The sequence below is a fragment of the Chionomys nivalis genome, chromosome 21, assembly GCF_950005125.1.
Source record: "Chionomys nivalis chromosome 21, mChiNiv1.1, whole genome shotgun sequence".
NCBI lineage: Eukaryota > Metazoa > Chordata > Mammalia > Rodentia > Cricetidae > Chionomys > Chionomys nivalis.
Window position 1 is genome coordinate 41,980,288 of NC_080106.1, and position 14,067 is coordinate 41,994,354.

The 14,067-nt window shown below is 51.2% G+C and overlaps 1 long non-coding RNA gene across 1 annotated transcript; it reads left to right on the forward strand.

Annotated features, from left to right (window-relative positions):
• Positions 1-2,435: 2,435 nt before the first annotated feature.
• Positions 2,436-11,395, forward strand: LOC130863783 (uncharacterized). Its single transcript, XR_009055752.1, has 4 exons — positions 2,436-5,109; positions 5,891-6,028; positions 6,208-6,265; positions 10,920-11,395. It is a non-coding gene; the product is annotated as an uncharacterized LOC130863783 (long non-coding RNA).
• Positions 11,396-14,067: the final 2,672 nt, after the last annotated feature.

Below are 14,067 nucleotides of genomic sequence, written 5' to 3' on the forward strand. Positions count from 1 at the left end.
ATGTGTCCACATGAGGTATGCACGCGTGCACACACACGCATCCGTACATGCACACACACAAATATACAAACAAACCTAAACAAAAACAAATAAGGTGAAAAGAAATATTGAGGTAGACCTTTGCACACATATACACACACATCCATACATGAACACATATGCACACACATGCATACAGGAACATACAGAAACATACATACATGCACATGTGTGCACATATAGGCATGAACACATGTACACAGGAACACATCACACACCAAAAGCAGTTTAAAAATAAGGACCAGTGTTGCAGGTCATTAGTGAGCCCTTGCCTAGCATATCCAAGGTCTTGGCTTGCATCCCCAGCTCTGCCAGTGATGATGATGATGATACACTAGACAAAGATGACTAAACTAAGCCAGTTGGTGGTGGGCCACTCCTTTAGTCCCAGCGCTCAGGAGACAGAGGCAGGCTGATCTCTGAATCTGAGGCCAGCCTGATCTCCAGAGTGAGTTCCAGGACAGCCAGAGCTACACAGAGAAACCCTGTCTTGGAAAAGAAAGAAGAAGAAAAAAAAAAGCCTGCTGAACTGGGCTGGTGAGATGGATCAGCAGGTAAAAGACTCCTGGCGTATGACCTGAGTTCAGTCTCTGGTACTCACGGTAGAAAGGGAGAAGTCACCCTTGGAAGCTGATCTCCACATGAAGGACTGTGGCATGCCTGCACCCCCATACGATTACAATACATAAGTAAATAATATTTAAAGTCTATCAAACTATGTCTTTCTAATTGGGGAGTGTATTCTGGAAGTGTGGGATGTGGTGGGGTGTAGTTACATGTCTGTAATCCCAGCATTCTGGAGGTGGAGGCAGAAGGATTGGGAGTTCAAGGTCATCCTTAGCTACACAGAGTTCCCAGCCAGCCTGAGCTGTGTGAGACCCTGTCTCTCCTGCCTCAAATAAGTGAAATCCCAGGATATCGCGAGTCAGCTGTTTCTTCACAGCAGACATTATTGTTTTCAAGTCTAAAGTGTGAACGTCTAAGTTCATGGTGCCAGCCTGTTCTTTCAGAGACTAGAGGAGTCTTTGCTCTGTTCCCACGTGTCCTGGGGCTCTGCCTCCTACATAAAGTCAGAGTCCTGCTCAGGAGGTCCCGAAATGTCCCCACCTCCCACCTTATAGTACCATGACTATAACTCGGAAAGTTAGAGGAAAGCAGACCGATTCTGAAAACAGGTACGTCCCACCTCCCCAACCCTGCCATCTCCCTTGCCCCCTGCAGTGGCTTAAACATCAGCATTCCTTCAAGACAGTCTCATATCTTAGAACCAGAGAATGTGAGCATTTGGGGGAAAATGAGATCTTTGAAGGCATAATTGAGAATCTCCACATGATATCATGATGGTTTGAGGTGTGCCCCATCTACTGACAAATGTCCCTGTGGGAGGAGAGGAAGGGACAGAAGCCCAGAGACAAGGACAAAGGGGAGCTTACAGTTCCAACTTGACTGGCTGGGCCCATGCAACCCTCCTGTTTCCCACGCCACACAGTGCTGGGTTACAGACCCAAGCTGCTGTGCCCAGCCTGGGGATCCCAACCTTCCCCGCACGCTTGTGCAGCACTTTTCCCACCCAGCCATCACCCCAGTCCTTGATTCGAGCCCCCGCAATTTAGAGTTTGCTGTAGCTGCTGCACATTGCTCTTATTGTTTGAGTCCAGAATGTCCTCACAGACTCATGTCCCAACCCTGGCTCCCCATCTGGTGGCAATATTTTAGGCGGCAATAGACTCTGTAGGAGGTGGGGCATAGAAGTAGATCTGTAAACAGAGGCAGAGATTCTCTTTTGTCCCAACTGCTAGGTCACAAATAAACACACAAAAGCTTATATTAATTACAGAATGCTTGCCGTATAGCTCAGGCTAATTACTAACTAGCTCTTATAACTTAAATGAACCCATTTCTATTAATCTATATTTTGCCACATGGTTGGTGGCCTTACCTGTTCTCTAGCATTTTTTTGTCCCCCTTGCAGTTGACTCACATCTCCCCTGACTCTGCCCTTCGTCCTCTCTATTTTCAGTTTGGTTTTTCCACCTCGCCTTATTCTGCCTTGATATAGGCCAAATAGATTGATAAGGGAGTTGTCCTTTGAAGGCCAAACGTTGTTCCTGGTTCTGGTGCCTTTCTGTCTTATGGCGTACATTCCCACCAGCTCAGATGATGCCCTTCCTGTAGCCTTGCCTGTTGGAAGGCTGTGAGCCAATATAACAGTGTAAGGCACCTGGCAGTAATGGCACACACCTTTAGTCCCAGCACTTGGATGGCAGAGGCAAGCAGATTTCTGAGTTTGAGGCCTACCTGTTCTACAGAAAGACACAGAGAAATCCTATCTCACAAGAAAAAAAAATTAAGCCAGGGTCTCCTTGTAGCCCAGACTGGCCTCAATCTCACATCACCAGGTAGCAGATGACCTTGAGTTTCTGACCTCCTGCTCACACAGGCTAAATGCTGGGATTTCAGGTAAGTACCACCATGTCCAGCAAATGCAGTGCTGGGGAACCCAGGCCTTGAACATCCTGGGCAAGCACTTTGCCAACCAAGTCACATGTCCAACCTCCAGAAGTAACCCTTGAAGTTGTTTCTCTCAGACATTCTGTCCCAGCAATGCGAAGGCGACCAGTAAGGGTTGGCGAGACCGCTCAGCAGATAAAGGCATTGGCTGCCAAGCCTCAGAACCTGAGTTTGATCCCTGGATCTTACATGGGAGAAGGAGAAAACTGACACCTGCAAGCTGTCCTCTGAACACACACACTCACACACACGCACGCACGCACTCATGGTTGCCTGAATGCAGACACAAAATAAACAGGCATCATAATTTTTTTAAGTGACCAGTACAACCTCCTCCTCCAGCAGAGTCCTAGAGAGTCATAGTGGTCTCAAACTGCCCTCTCATCCTTCCTCTGCCATACTCCTCCACCAAACTCTGTCCCCCTAAGCCACCAGGAACAATCCACTTTGCTTAACCAGACGGCAGTTTCTTAACTGACTCTCGTAGAAATACTGGTAAGAAAGGAGAGCGGGCTGTGAGACTCTCTGATTTCCGGTTTCTGTTGCTGTGAGCAAGCCCCATGACCACAGTCACTTGGGGAGGAGAGGGTTTTCGTATTACAGTGCTCAGGTAGCGGTTCATCACTGAGGGATGTCAGAGCAGGCACCTGGGGGCAGGAGCTGATGCAGAGACCATGGAGGGTGCTGCTTACTGGTTTGTTCCCCGTAACTTGCTCGGTCTGTTTTGAGAGCACCCAGATCCACCAGCACAGGTGTGGCACCGCCCACAGTAAGCTGTGTCCTCCCACGTCAATCATCCACCAAGGAAAAGCCTCACAGGCTTTCCCCCCCGGCAAATTTGGTGGGGACATTTTCTCCATTGGGGCTCCCTCTCTCAAAATAACTCTGGCTTGTGCCAAATTGCCAGCACAGTCTCCCAGAGGCCTGTGTGTCAAAGATCAGACTCTCAGGGTTTACAGATGGGTCCTCTGCAAAGGATGAGCCAGTTATCCTGCGTGACCAAGGTCTTAAAGGCCACTGGCACCTCTAGGACAACGTTTGGATCTTCTCTCATGATGAAAATGGGGTCCCTGTCATTGACTCCCAGCCTGTTTGTGTTGATGTATGCTAGCAGGGAGAAGGAACTCTCTAGAAGTTTGGCAGCCTCTATACAAGCACCTCCCCTTGAGTGTGGCTAGAACTCTGTGGTCTGCCAAGAGAGCATGGCAAAAGTGGTGGGATGCCACTGCTGGAGGTAGGTTATAAAAAGAGATTCTCTTCTCTCTCTCTCTCCCTCTCTCTCTCCCCACAAAACACGCACGCACGCACACACACACACACGCACACACACGCACACACACGCACGCACGCACACGCACACACAGGCACACACGCACGCACACACACACACGCACACACACGCACGCACGCACACGCACACACAGGCGCACACGCACACACACGCACACATGCACGCACACACACGCGCGCGCACACACGCACACACACATCCTCTCTTAATCTTGTTCTTTTACTCTTTCTCAGGATCTCACTACACAGCCCAGGTCAGCCTCAAACCCATGGTAAACCTCCTGCCTCCACTTCCAGAGTACTGAGGTTTTAATCCAGCACCACCCACACCTGGCTGTGTTTCTGTTTTCATTGTAATGTGTCTATGGCTATTTGAACTTTCATTCATTTTTTGTTTTATTTATTTGTTTTTAAGATTTATTTATTTCATTATATGTGTTGAGTGTTTTGCATGCATATGCACTAGGTGCATGCCTGGTGCCTGCAGAGGTAAGAAGAGGACATCAAATCCTTGGAACCGGAGTTACAGACGATTGTGAGCTGCTGTGTGGGTGCAGGGAATTGAACCTGGGTCCACTTCAAGGACAACAGGAGCTATTAACTGCTGAGCCATCTCTCCAGCCCTTGCTTAATTTTAAATTCACAAATGAAAACTACATGTGTATTTATAGTGTGCCCGTGCGGTTTGGGGACATGTGTGCCCATGGGGTGTGGGGACATTTGTACTGTGGACAATCTAAATGGAGCTACCTACCATGATCTTTCAACTTTGCCTCAGAGCAAAGGCGACATGAGGGCAATAGAAACTGCAGTGTGGCATTTGAGTTTTTCTCTTTTCCAGCCTAGGGACATGTGGTCCCCTGCTCTTTCTCAGTGCTGTGCGGTGTAGGACGGCAGACACCCCAGGTTGCGGCAGGAGGTGACGAGAGCACAGATATCTCTGGGCACTGGGTTGCTGAGCCAGGATGTTGGGTAGCTAGGTGTATCAAACACATCTAATTATTGTTAAACTCAGGGCTGGGAAGGCGTTCATAATGTGCTTGTCTTGCAGGTGTGAGGACCCAAGTTTGATTACTAGCACCCACATTAAAAAAAATCAGGAGTGTTGGCCTGCTTGGAGCCCTAGTGGGGAAGTGGGGACAGGGGATCTCTGGGGCTGACCAGCAGCTAGTCTCCGGAATTGGAAATGGTGAACTCCAGGAGCAGTGAGGAACACCGTCGCAAAAACCCTGGTGAGAAGATGAGGAAGGACCCAGAGTGTGACCCCAGGTACTTGTGCACACATGTACATGTACACTCAAGTGAACGTGCACTGATATGCACACACTCACCAAATAAACAAGGACTGAGTGGCTTGCAATATGGCGAGCCTACAGTGAGTCGGCAGGATATATCCTGCGCGTTGTAAGTCAAAGAACATCTGTATCTCGTGTACCCCCCCACCCCCATTTCCCTCTGGCTTTTATTACTGTCTTCCCTTTCTCTCTTTTTTAGAAAGAACATTTAAATATTTTAGTGATATTCCTAGGATACATTGTTTTATGAGGCAGGAGTGGTGGCTGTTATAATCCCTGCCCTTGGGAGGCAGGAGGATTACTGTGAGTTCAAGGCTGGTCTGAGTTGTATAATGAGACCTTGTCTTTTTTTGTTTGTTTTTGTTTTTCAAGACAGGGTCTCTCTGTGTCATCTTGACTGTCCTGGAGTTTGCTATGTAGACTAGCCTGGCCTCGAACTCAGAGATCCACCTGCTTCTGCCTCCTGAGTGCTGGAATTAAAGGTGTGTGCCACCACTGTCCTGTGAGACTTTGTCTTAAAACAAAATAAAACAAAAAAATGGGCTGGTGAGATGACTTATCTGGTAAAGGCACTTGCCACCAAGTCTGGCTACCTGAGTTCAATTCTAGGGTTCTGCATGGAGGAGGAGAGAACTGACTTCCGCAAGACATCACCTGATCTCTGTGCATACGCATGCATGTTCACAAATAAATGTAACAAAAACAAGCAAAAACACCATTGTCATAACCCATCTTTCCTTCCTCCCATGTTGTAGATAGTCTGAATCTTTGTGAACATTTTTTTATCATGGCTGTGATCTGAGCGGTCCCCCAAGACTTGTCCCTCATGCGGCAGGGCTCCACCCTCACCGTTGGTCTCATCCACAGACCATCACTTGCCCATCGGTCGGAAGGTGGGTCTGGAACTTAGGAAGCGGGGCTAGATGAAGGCAGTGGGTCTGGGGGGGGCGGTGTCTTATCCCCAGCCTCTCTGTCACCGCACAGATGATGACAGTAGCCATGATGGCTCTTGTCCAAAGCTCCTGCGATCACTATCCTATCTTCTGTTCTATCTTCCTTCCTTGCTACCTAGTGAAGGACCCTGAGGCAGAAGCTCTAAGCAGCTGCTCACCTGGTTGCCTGGACCCCAGGTATGTGGTCACAGAATGCGTACGGTTTAAAGCCACTGAAGTGAGTACTGTTACTGATGCTTGCTTGTTTGGTCTTTTCTTTGTTTGCTTGTCTGTTGGGTTTAGTTTTTTTGTGAGGAGCATCTCACCCTGTAGACCAGGTTATTTTAGTTTGCTTTCTGTTGCTGTGATAAACACCATAACCAAAAGTAAATTTGCAAGAAAGGGCTTTATTTCAGTTAGGGATCCTGATCCCAGTTCATCACTGAGGGGAGTCAGGGCAGGAATTCCAGCAGGGCAGGAACTTGGAGGCAGGAACCGAAGGAGAGTCCACAGAGGAAACTCTACTTACAGGCTCCTCAGACCTAACCCAAGACCACCCAGCCAAGGGTAGCACTGCCCAAGGTGGGCTCTAGGCCCTCCCACACCAGCCATTGGTCAAGAAACTGTCCCGTTCCCCGCCCCGCCATAGACTGGCCTATAGGCCAATCTAATGGAGGTGTTTTCTCAATTAAAGTTCCCTCGTCCTAGATAACTCTAGCTTGTGTCAAGTTTACAAAAAATTAAGCAGCACCCATGGCCACTTTGAGACTTATGACAATCCTCCTACCTTAGCCTGCTAAGTGCTAGGATTACAGGTATGAGGTAAAAACACTTGGTGTAGGCCACTAAGTTTTGAAGTAATTTATTCATGGTTTGAGAGAATTGGAAAGGTTCCTGGTGTGGGTAGCCTGGGTTATATATCCAGGCTCTGTCTCAAAAACAAACTGCTAAAGGATGTCATTCCCGAGCAAGGGTGACAAGGACCTAGGGGGAGGAATGCCAGTGCCCAGACCCTGCAGACCCTGCAGGCTCCTTTCCCCTTCTCACTCCTCTGTCTGGACTTGTAGCCAAGCCTGCAGCCTCTCCTTCTGTCTGTCCTGAAGTGGGCTTCCCTGCTGCTCTACTGCCAGCCCTAGTGAAGTCTTGCTGCCATCTAGAGCTTCCTCTGTTCTCCAGCCGAGGACTTTTGTCTGTCTAGCTTTTTATTGGGGTGGGTGTTCTACAGGGCCAAATGTGTGTCTGTGTACCATATGGATGGAGTGTCTGCAGAGGCCAGAAACAGGTGCTGGATTGCCTGGAATGGTAGTTGTGAACCACCATGTGGGTGCTGGGAACTGGATCTGGGTCATTTACAAGATCAGCAAGTGCTCTTACTGGCTGAGCCACTCTCTGGCCCCTGCTGTTGCTTTATTTTTCAAAACATGAGTTCCAGGTTAGCCAGGGCTACACAGAGACACCTTGTCTTGGAAAAACAAAAACAAACAAACAAACAAACAAATGATGTGTGTTTGTGTACAAATATGTGCAGGTACCCATAGAGTCAGAAGAGGGAACCGGATCCCTTGGAGCTTGAATTACGTTGTGATCTGTCCAACTTGGGTACTAGAAACTGAACTTTGGCTTTCCAGAAGTGCACCTAACTGCTGAGCTATCTTCCCTGCCTCAAGAGTGCCATTTTCTAATCATAAAACCAATCCCAGCACACATTAGGTCCTCATTATCGTGTAGTGAATTAAGATTTTCGATGAGGTGACCTTTGGACCCTGTGTGCTGCTCCGTGTCTGCTCAGCCTGAGCTACAGTCACCATGCACACGGCCAGCATTCATTGAGCAGTTGCTGAATGCACAGGTCATGTGATCACAGGACAAATGTTCCCATTTCGTCTTCAGAAGGACTGCTGCCACCATCCTGTTTACAGTCAGAAGGGCACAGGTACACAGCGACAAAGCCATGAGGTTTCTTGTGTGTGTGGCAGAATTGTGTAGGCACATCCATGTGTGTTCCTGCATGTGGAGGTCAGAAGCCTATCTCATATGACATTCTTTTTGTTCGTTTGGTTTTTTTAGAGATAGGACCTCTCTAAGTAGCTCTGGTTGTCCTGGAACTCACTCTGTAGACCAGGTTGGCTTCGAGCTCAAAGAGATCTATTTGCCTCTCAGTACTAAGATTAAAGATTAAAGTTATACACAACCATACAAGCATGCCTGGTTTAGACGTGATTTTTTTGTTTGTTTGGTTTTTCGAAAGTTTTTTTTTTCTTTTTTCTTTTTCTTTGCCCTGTAGCCCTGATTGTCCCAGGCTGGACTCAGACTCACAGAGATTCCCCCTGCTTCTGCCTCCCAAGTGCTGGGATTAAAGGTGTGCGCCACTGCCTGCTAGGTGTCATTTTTTTTTTTTTTTGGTTTTTCGAGACAGGGTTTCTCTGTAGCTTTTGGTGCTCATCCCGGAACTAGCTCTTGTAGACCAGGCTGGCCTCGAACTCCCAGAGATCCGCCTGCCTCTGCCTCCCGAGTGCTGGGATTAAAGGCGTGCGCCACCACCGCCCGGCGCTAGGTGTCATTTTTACGTGCATCTGTTTGCATGTCGTGTGTGGATGCATAAATGCCAAGGCATCTGTATGGAGTTCAGAGGAACTGGTTAGAGTGGGTTCTCTCCTTCCAACATGTGAGATCCAGGAATTAAACTCAGGTCATCAGCATTGGCAGAAAGCGCCTTTACCCCCTGAGCCATCTTGATACCCTTCATTTCTTTCTCTCACTGGCCTGGGTCTCTTTGATTAGGCTGGTCAGTGAGCTCCAGTGATCAGCCTGCCTCTGCCTCCCCCGCAACACTGCTTGCCATTATGCCTATTTTTAAATATGATTCTGGGGACTCAGCCCTCTGACTTGCACAGCAGGCGCTTGCCAATAGAACCATCGCTCCAACCCCCACGTCACAAGTGTTCTGAAAGTGCAAGTCCCAGCCAGGACTGTCACCCAAGTGCTGGTGTCTCCAGTGAAACTCGGCTCCTGCGAGGGATGTGAAACACACATCTGTTTGTAATCCCGGCACTCAGGAGGTGGAGGCAGGAGGATCAGGAGTTCAGGGCCAGTCCTATCCAAATCACAATGATGACGATGCAAAAAGGAATTCAGCTTGTGTGTCCAGTGGCGCAATGAACCCTGTCCCCTCTCCCTTTCTCCTTTCATTAAAGTGAGATCAAGGATTGTCTTAATGGCCAGGCAATGGTGGTGCACGCTTTTAATCCCAGTCCTTGGGAGGCAGAGGTTGGTAGATCTCTGTGAGTTTAAAGCCAGCCTGGTCTACAAAGTTAGTTCCAGGACAGCTAGGGCTACACAGAGAAACCCTATATCAGAAAACAAAAACAAAAGCAAACAAAGAGCTGGCATAAAGAGCATGAGCCAGCAGGCCCAGCTGAGGAGGGCCAGCTCTGCCTCAGAGAGAGTGAAGTCCAGGTGGATATCTTCAGGACACACAGAGATGGTTTCATAGATGGAGGAGGGTCCTGAGATATCTCTGTAGCCTGTGCCCAGAGAGGGCACTACACCCTGACAAACACCAGGTCACAGGTGCCAAGTCTGCAAGACAATGGAGTCTGTGTACTGACAACCCTGATCTGCATCCCCCGAGGCTGTGGGAGGACAGCGGCACAGGTAAGTCATCTTGACCTGCTCTGGAGGTCAGAGGCCACAGTAGAGACTTTGGGCTGAGCCAGACTCCCTCTGAAGCCCAAGCCTTTTGTGTCTCCTGCTCACATCTGGTTTATACAAAATGCTACTGGTCCCTGGCTAGGATATACTCTTCTAAGATGTCCCTGAGGTGGAACTGTCCTATCCTCTCCCACCCTGTGTCTCAGAGTCTTCTTGTTTTTGCACTATCCAGGACTTCTCTGTTGCTAGGCTTGTGGTTTACTACTGAGCACACCAGCCCCTCAGCACTGGTGGATCCTAGGCATGGATTCCAGGAAGGCACTTCTGAGACCCATTCAAACTGTAATGGCTCTCTCTTCCTCCCTCTCTTTCCCCCACAGCTTCCCTCTCCTGGGTTTTGTTTTGTTTTTGAGACAGGGTTTTGCCTAGCTGTCCTGGACCTTGCTATGTAGACCAGGCTGGCCTTGAACTCACAGAAACCCATCTATTTGCCTCTGCCTCCTGGGTGCTGGGATTAAAGGCGTGCCTCTCCAGTTTCTAAAGTTAACTTTAAGAGCATCTATCCTGGGGAATTCTCAAGAGCCCCAGACTATGGTCAGTTCATCTTACAGATGAGAAGCTGAGGTGACTCTGCGGTTCCCAGTTTGTTCATCATTAACTGGTATTTACCCAGCACTTACTGTATATTACACTATTTGGGCACTAAGGATACTATGGTAAATCAATATGAAAGTCTGTGTAAATGGGACTAGATGGGTAGGTTATCCCCAGGTCATAGAGACTGCTAGTACTGGAGGACACTGGCTGTCTGCCTTTTTATTATTATTAGTCTTTGTGGTGGTGTGTGGTAGGTTTCGTTACTATCCACCCTTTTCTAAATGAGAACCAAGCTTCGGGGGCAACACGCCTAAACTCACACAACTAATAATATCACACCAGCGTCCAGACCGCAGGTGACGGTAAGACAGGAACAGCTGTTAGCTGCTAGTGGTAGTCAGAGAGGTCCTTTCCTGAAGGAGACGTTGAACAGGAGGCCAGCAGGGGACATAGCAGGCAGTCAGTGGAACCCCTCAGGTGGACACATACTGACTGTATCTGGGGTGCTGTGAGGGGACCCTATGATGTTGCCTGTGACCCCTTCTGGCAGCTCAATAGTCACCTGGCATTTTGTAAGGTTCTTTTTGTTTGCTTTTTTGGACAGGGTCTCACTCTGAAGCCCAAGCTGGCCTGGAACTCTTGCCTTAGGCACGTCCCATCACGATGAGTCACTTGACAGAGAGGAAAACTGAGACTCTGACCTGCCTGAGCTCCCCCAACCCCAATCCGTGGCGCTTGGAAGTGAACCCCAGCAATTTGAAGCAGCTGCTGCAGGCTGGGAGGCTCCGGGCGTCGGTGAGGTTCCAGAAGCCAACAGGGATGGAGGGGCAGTCAGTCCTGCGCTGCCCAGGGCAAGCCTGCTAGGTCCGTGGACACTTGAAGACAGCTTTCCAAAGGCTGCGTCCCACCCCCAGTCCGTCAGTGCCCAGAATCCCTGCCTCTTCCTTAAGCCAAGCAGCACCAGGCGCTTCATTAGCGCCTCTGAGCCCCGGCCGCCCTGGGGGATGAAAGCAGCGGAGAGGGGCGCTGTCCTAATTCCGGCACACCTGGCAGGGGGTCCGGCGCTGAAAGGGACGCGGCTGGCCGGCCTACCTGCCCCGCCAGTGGCCGACTGGACCCGCCGTCTGCGCTTCAAATGCAAAATCCGAGCGGGGGGGTGGGGACGCCGGTGGCCTCTGCTCCTCCTTTAATAGACCAAAGGACTCTGGCGGCTTAGCTCTTTTTCCTAATTTAAAGATATTTTCAGGCTTTTGGGAGCTCCCCGTGGCGAAGCAGGAAGGCTGGGCTGGGGGGCCTTGAAACTGCCACCACGGTTGCCCAGGGAGGTACAGGAGAGCCCAGAGCAGGACTGAGGCTGGTTAGGGTCCAAAGATCCTGTGTGGATCCGTAAGGAGATTCGTGTTGGTTTCTTGAGCTCTGCCTCAGTTTCCCTCTCTAGAACCTCTGCAGACCCCAACCAGAAGGTAGGACAGAGGCGCAGAGGTGCTTACTAATTTTAAACATCCGCCTCTCCCAAGAGAGGGCTCTCAGGGTCAACCCTGGAGGCCTTGGTAGGCGGATGACTTGGGAGACAGATGGAAGAAGCGTGTTGTCTTCCAGTCTGACACCCCGGATGCCAGGGCGGGAAGGAGAGTGGAGAGCCAGGCCAATGTGTGCAGCCGCCTCCATGCGGGAGCATGGGAACCAGGATAGAGAAGGGAGATGCTGCTTGGAGTTAAAGGTAGTTTAGGGAGGACAAGAGAGGTGTCTACTGTAGGTACAGCCCAGGTTGCTCTCGCTGCCTCGTCTTCCCAGTTCCCCCTCCTCTCTTCCTCGCCCGCGGTACCCCTGCAGCCCGCCCCTCCCGCACCCCCCACCCTGCTGCTCTCCCGCTCCGTTTCTCGGTTCCCGGCCAGCCCAGTTCTCTCCTCCCCACCCCCTCCTCCTAGGACTGCCTCCCGCGCCCGGGACTGCGTAGCCCCCACCCTCTTCATCCCACCACACTTCCCACCTTCCCCCCCCCAGGAGCGGCCTCCTCCCCGACCCCCCCTCTCCCTAGGCGGGGCCGTCTCGCAGGCGGAGGGAGGGCGCGGAGGAGGGAAGAAGGGGTGTTTGGAGAAGCTCCCGCTCCCCGCCCGGGGACCTCGCACCCGCGCCGCCCCCTCTCTCGCGCAGCCGCCTACCCCCCTCCTCCCCGCAACGCCGGGGCGCGAGAGCTTTCGGGGATCGCTGGAGCGAGGCGGCGGCGCCCCACATCCCTCCAGCGCGGCAGGTGACCTCGGGGTTCGCGGACCGGGACGCCGCTCTGGCTTTGGCCCGAAAGGGCGCGGCGGCTCTAGAACCCGCTGGCTCCCGCCGCTCCATCCCGCCCTGCACTCCTGCCCCGCAGCCGCGCTCGCGGCTGCCCCGTCCCCTCCCCGCGTGCTGAGCCCGGAGCGGCCAAGCGGCCCCGGAGTGCGGGAGGAATCGCACATAAATCTGCCGTAATGATGGTGGTGCTAATGAGACCCCGCAGCTCGCCAGCCGAGCTCCCGCTCACTGCGCATGAGCAGCAGCAGCGGGCGCTCCCCAGAGCCCGGGACTCCTCCACACTTCTGACAGGCCTAGGCGGGGATCCAGGAGGCCAAGAGTTTGGGATGACACCTCACCCGGTTTCCTGCGCTGTGGCTCAAGGGCAAGAATTACCGCCAGGAGGAAGGCTGGTTTCCCGGGCTTCACCTATTGCCAGGCTGCCACCCCAGATCCTGATATCCCACAGTGATCCGAAACCGTGCCAGGCACACACAACACGATTGCTTTCTTGTCAAGAAGGAAGTTCTGAAATCGGATTTTTTTTTTTTGTCCTCATCCCGTTTCTTAGTAGTGTGACCTTAGGCAAGTCGCTTGACCTCTCTTGTGCTGGCAGTATTGTAAGGCACCTGTGTGCAACACACCCTTAAGAGTAAGATAAGCTTCCTTGTCACGGACACAGGGAACCCAGCAGTGAAGGATGGGTAATGTCTGCACTCATGAACCCCAGAACTCACTCTGGTGGCCTCTCTATTGTGGCTGGTTCAAATTCAGTACCTAGCTTTGGCTAAGGTCTGCTTCTGCCCTAGTGGCCCACTGGTCCATGTGGAGAGATAGTCAGATCCTTAGAAACGGGAGGTAAGAGGGCTAGGGGATGCGTGTGACTCATGCATAGGGCTGTGGCTGGGAATTCCATCCCCAGCACAGTGGACACTGGACACGGGTGGCACACACCTGGAATCCTAGCACTTGGGAGTACAGAAAGGGGGATTAGGAGTTCATGGCCATCTTTGGCTATAGTAAATTGGAGGCCAGCCTGGTCTACAGAGCAAGTTCCATTTATTCCAGGGTTACATAGTGGACCCTGTCTGAAAAAAATGCGGGGGCGGGGAGTGTGTTCCAGCTGCTGCATGTGGTTCTTAGGCTATAAGGATCCTGAAGCCTTCTTCCTGGCAATTGCTCCCAGCCATCTGGATCGGCAGAGGTGGAGAATGAGAAGAGGTGACCTAGTTTCAGATGGGTAATCCAGGCATGAGAGCCCAGCAGGATCAGTGCTTGCTGCTAACCCCGACGACCTGGGTTCAAGACCCCGGACCCACTTGGTGGGAGGAGAGTGTAGTTTCTGCACCCAGATAAGCCTCTTCGCCGATGCAATAATCCAAATCAAACCTTAGAAAAAGTCCAGGTTTAATGAATACCAACGCTCCCATGTGGCTTTCCAGTGCCTGAGAGAGGAGCCTGGAAAGGAAGACCTGAAAACCGCG